The sequence below is a fragment of the Vidua macroura genome, chromosome 13 (genome assembly GCF_024509145.1).
Source record: "Vidua macroura isolate BioBank_ID:100142 chromosome 13, ASM2450914v1, whole genome shotgun sequence".
Classification (NCBI taxonomy): Eukaryota; Metazoa; Chordata; class Aves; order Passeriformes; family Viduidae; genus Vidua; species Vidua macroura.
The window spans coordinates 2991600-2997000 of record NC_071583.1 but is presented as its reverse complement, the minus strand read 5'-3'; the positions used below and the strand labels follow the sequence as shown (position 1 = coordinate 2997000).

General features: G+C 44.7%; 1 long non-coding RNA gene across 1 annotated transcript; it reads left to right on the top strand.

Annotated features, from left to right (window-relative positions):
* The first annotated feature begins 1997 nt into the window (after nucleotides 1-1997).
* Nucleotides 1998-5201, top strand: LOC128813740 (uncharacterized). Its single transcript, XR_008439155.1, has 3 exons — nucleotides 1998-2085; nucleotides 4026-4123; nucleotides 5113-5201. It is a non-coding gene; the product is annotated as an uncharacterized LOC128813740 (long non-coding RNA).
* Nucleotides 5202-5401: the final 200 nt, after the last annotated feature.

The following is a 5401-nucleotide window of genomic DNA, read 5'->3' as shown; positions in this document are numbered from 1 at the left end:
TCATCCTAAGCAAAAGATGGATTTCTGGTAATGGATTGTCAGTTTTAAACTGTGCTGTAGCTTTTTGTAATGAGCATGAGTAGATTCTTGTCAACAAGACGTGCAATATTTTTCTACATAAATATTTTCCCTTGTAACATTCTGTCCTGGTGCCTGCGATTTTAACGAGCCCAACTCTTTGTGAGGATATTTTCTCTCATCACCCAACATGAGGGGTGAAGGACTGAGAGAAAAATGCTTTTGCAATTAAAATTATCCAGTTTCAGTTGAAATCGTCCTTATTTATGCAGGGCAGACGCTCATCATAATTTATTCAGGGATTTCTCTTTCTTCTGTACCTGAAGACAGGCCTTGCAAGTCAGAGGTTATAACCCTGCAAAAAGGAGACAGTAATTACACCTGCCAGCATCTCCCCTGGCCACTGGCACAATCACCCATCAAGGATAATTGGCAAGTAGCTAATAGGATAAGCTTTTGTTTCTTTGGGTTGTTTTCCTGTGTTTTCCCCCTGCTTAGCAAGGGGAAATCCATTAACTGCTGGGACTCCACCAGCAGTGTGCTGCTGGGCACGCGAGGACTGAGTCCTTGAAGCAACGGGGAAGGGACAAACATCTTTAAGAGGGAGAAATAGATGTCTTTCATCTTCTCTTTGACATCTAAATTCCCAGCTCGCTGGCTGCTGGAGCTCAGCACGTGCTGGAGCTGCCCCAAAGGAGCTGCAGATGCCATATGGGCTCCACCTGAGCTGGGCTGGGCAACAGGTTTTCTCTGGGGCCAGCTCAACAAGGCACAGCTCCTGGGTTTGCACGTGAGCAGCCAACAAAGCAGTTGTGTCTGGGACAGGAGGAGACCCCTGGAGCTGTGGGAAGCTCAGAATCCATTCCCTGAGAGCTGAGGGATGAACTGGAGCCCCCAACATCCTTTTATTCCCGTAGCAGTGTCTGTTCACAAGTAGCGCTCACTGCTCGAGGTTGGCACAGCCAAGGTGTGAGTCCTGAGGCCAGGAAAAGGGTAAAAGTCAGGGGGAGAGGGTAAATCAGAGCTCAGGACACCCAGTGGGATGCGGGGAATGAGGCTATCCAGCTCCAGCACTGCTGACCAGGTTTGTGGTTTACACCCCAACCCGTGGTGCTGCTCTGATGTGTGTCAGGACCTCCTCAGGCAGAGGGGCAAAGGGAAGGTGGATCTTTCCCCTCTCCAGGCCAGATCCACAGCAATTTGTCTGCATTTCAGCCAACTTCTAAAGATGAAATTGAACCCAAAATTCCCCAGGAAAGGGAGACCTTTATGGGTCAGAGAGCAGCATGAGTATGATCAGTGTTCAGTGTTTGCTGATGGCTGGCTCTAAACCCACCCCTCCCTCACTCTGGGGATGTTTTTAATGTGTTTTACCAAACGCCTGATTCCCTTCCTGCATTTCCCCTTCCAGAGCTACCTCTGGTGATGCCTCAGGATTCAGCTTTTCTATTTTTCAGATTTTGTACTGCTTTAGTGTGCAGTTCTGGGCTTCATTAGGGGATGGTGAGCTCTCTGCACAGAGCAGGGAGACAAAACAATTCCTGCTCCAGCTGGGCACCAAGGACAAATGAGCCAAATCTCAGCCCCAGGAGCACAAACAGCGTGGGCTGGAGAGAGAAAAACAAGCAGGATGGGAGTGCCTGGGCTAAAGCTGGAATGGGACAATGAACTGCAAGGTGCAAATGGAGCAGAGCTGATCCCAGTGAGAGCCCCCGGGAGCGCTCGTGCATTTTGGGACCATTTTGGTTCCTCTTGGGTGCAGCCCTGGCTGGGCTCTGGTGCTGCCCAAGGTGGATCCGTGGGGGAGATCCTTTGAATAAATCCCTGCTTTATTCTGTGACTCTGCTCCAGGGCAGCCTGCACAAGGATCATTGGCAGCTGTGATGGTGCAGTGCCAGTGTGACATCCCTCATCTGCCCCAGCTGCACTCACCAGAGTGCAGTGATGCTCTTCAGATCCACTTCAGGGCTCTCCTAAGTGGCACATTCCTCCTGTGCCTGTTCCCTGGGGATTTCAGGTTTGCTCCCTTGCAATCTTCCCCACACAGCTCGGTGCCTGTGCATCAAGGTGTGTTAAAAGTTCTGAAGGGATGTTATTAACTCGTATTATTTGTGTTTAAAATATGCAAACCCATTAAATCGAATCACCTCCTGGTTTCCTGCTGAATTTCGTTTCCAGACCAAATCCTGTTACCTTTGAAAGAGCACAAAAAAAAAAAAAAAAAGGGTTCTAAATAGCTCCTGGTAGAAAAAATCAAAATTATGAATAAGAATGTTTCAAACCCTTTAAACCATCTGCATGCTGCCAGCTTACCTATTGTGCTTTTAATTTAAAAGGAATGCTAAAATGAGTGCAAACACTGGAAATTATGGCTCTCTGTGGAATACTAATCCGTGATATTTGCATTTTTCTGACATTTCAAAATTCCCCAGACTCTCATTTCTCCATGCTCCCGTCAGGGCAGTTTTGAGGACATTCTGTGGTTATGAGTAAGGAATGAGAGCTGAGAGGATCTCATCAGGGTGCTCTCTGTAGCTTGGAGAGCCTCCTGTAATTTTGGGATTTGTCTGACTAAAATCAATACTCCATCCCTTAGCATTTAGGGAGGCTGTAAGAACCATGATTCCATCAGGAATGCAATAGGATTTTCTTTAATCATCCTCTTTCTGTGTCCTGTTTCACATTGCCAGTGAGAAGGACATTTATCCTACAGCCAGTTCCTAAAACCAAACAGGGTCAGGATCAGGCTGAAGGTGTGCTCAGCCCTCTATAAAACACCTGGGTAGGATGGTCTGGATGAGGTGAGAATTTTTGGAACAACTTGGAATTTGTATTTAAGGCTGGATTTTCCAAAGTTTCTTGTGCCTCAGGTGGCTGTTAACTAAAATACTCTCGTCTGTGGATCACCAAAAACATGGATTTTCTAAGAGGAATTCAGGGTGAACCCTGGGGAGGATTGTTCTGCTGCTCACCTGTGAATTTGTTTTGAGGTGCGTTGCTGTAATATGCAACAAATTTTGGTCCTGGGAACTGAGTTTTGGGGAGAAACCAGTGATACCAGTTATGTTTGGTTCTCAGGTTGGCCCTGCTTGGCTGCACTGAAGAACCTTGCCTAAAAACCAAGGCAAGAATAAATGAAATCCACAGAATAAAATTCTGTGTACATCTATTTCAACTTCCAAGTTGAAACAGATGTACACAGATTTACACAGGTGTAAAACCAAAAGCCAAACGTGCTAGTTTGGAACTTACTCCAGCACTAATGCCACACTGCTGCAGATATTTATTCCTCATTTTACCCATTCATTTCCACTGCAGAATTAGCATTTACCAGCACTGCAGAACTTCTGCTGAGCTTTATCAGACCTTATCTCCAGCACCCTCTCCACTAGTTCAGAAGGATGTGGCTGCAAGCAATTAACATTTTGATGCACTTCACCATGCAATTGCCAGCCTTTATTTTCTTCCCATTAAAATCACTGGCTCAGTTTACAGCTGGCTTGGTTTTTAATCTGGTTTTTGCTATTCCTATGGTAATGGAATCCATTCAATTAACACTCTCCTGGCTGGAGGGCAATACCAATCATTAAGCAATGCCCATTTGCCCTGGCCAGGCGTGGAGGAGGGGCTGCTTTTTTGCTCTGTCAGGGGTAAAAATTTTGAAATTTGATGCTGTCAGGACTCCACTTTGTGAGGAATCCAGGTAATTATTTGGTTTCACTTGGCTGTTCGTGTGGGGAACCTCTGTGTTAGGCTACTTGAGTGTAAAAGACACAGTTTGGCTTTGGGCTTGTATTTGGTGGTTTGGGTATAGTTTGGGTTTTTTTTTTTTGGAGGGAGAGCATATAATATTTTGGAGGTTTGGGTTTTTCTGGTTGGTAGTGGTTTTTTTGTTGTTGTTGTTGTTTTGGTTTTTTTGGGTTTTTTTTGTTTCTTTTGGATTTTTTTGGTGGGGTTTTGTTTGGTTTGGGGGATTTTTTTAATTGAATCAACCTGTTTTTGTACAGCAAAAGAAGCCTGGAGGAAATGTGTTTGAATTCTGCAGTCCTGCATTGTGAGGAGATGAATAGCATTAAAGAATAGAGCAGAAACCAGTGAACCTGAGGTAGACTTGAACTTTCTGGACTTCTTTTGTTGTAGATTTCTTTTCATTGCCATGGGAGGCATCTCACTGTTGGCCAGTGCTCCTGAACTCATAACAGCCCCCTTGAATGGGCACCTGGGGGGAAGCAGACCTTTAATGCTGCAAGCAAAATAGTCACAGAATTTGACCAGGAAAAGGAATCTTCCTGCCCAAGAGGGAAGGAATCCCAGGAGGGAAGTGCCAGTCCTGGGAGATGCCTGGAATTGGGGCACAATTATTTGGGAATCACTGAGCATCCATCTCTGACTGTCACCCAACAAGTCTTATCTGGCTGCCTCCACATCCTGTTCTTTTCTTCCCAACTGCTTCAAAAAGGATGAGGATCATGGCCAATGTCCCTTTTTCATCTTTCATAGTTTTATTTTGCAGAGAAAGCAGATCTAGGGGCTCAAATATTCCGGTATGTATTCATTCAGTGGTTGGACTTGATGATCTCTGAGGTCTTTTCCAACCTTAGTGTTCCATGATTCTGTGGAAACAGTAATAGGCTAGATAGGAATAAATCTGCCCTGCCTGAAATCCTCTTTCAAATCATGGTATGAGCCCCTGTTTTAGTAAACATGTGGGAATTATGAAATTTTTTTTCCCCCGGGGAAGAAAAAAGCAACAGACAAACTTAAGAAAATTGACAATGTAACATAAAATGCAAAGTAAGTTTTGTTTTCCCAAGTCCTGTTGTAGCAAACCTCAATGCATAATTCACAGCAATTTCACACTCAGACCCATTACACAACTGGTGTGTGTTTCAGGAGGAAAACACACCAAATGTTTCCTATTTGCAAATCTCACAAAATCCAGGGTGATTTTCTGTTTCACCACAAAATAGGAGACCCACACTCCCATGGTCTTGAATTTTGTGGTTGGAATGTTTCATTGCCAGAGGGAAAAAAAAAAAAAAAAAAAAGAAGCTGAACAGCCTGTTCAATTAAAATCAATGGAAATTTTCCCAGGGACTTCAATGAAACTGAACGTGGGCACCAGATCTGTGAAGATGGCTGGAAATGGTCCGTGGAGAATTCCAAGGAAGGCAGCTTTGAACTGGATATGAAATAAATGGGAAACTAAGTGCAAGTGGCTGCCAGTGGGGCTGTGATAAGGCAATGTGCAAACACTTCCTCTGATAGCCCTGGAATTAGCTGCAATTAAGTGTGATTTTGATGAGGAACACATGGAATTTCCAGTTCATCGCCGTGAGCAACGCTTGTGCAAAATTACTGCAGCAAACTGTGCATGTCTGCA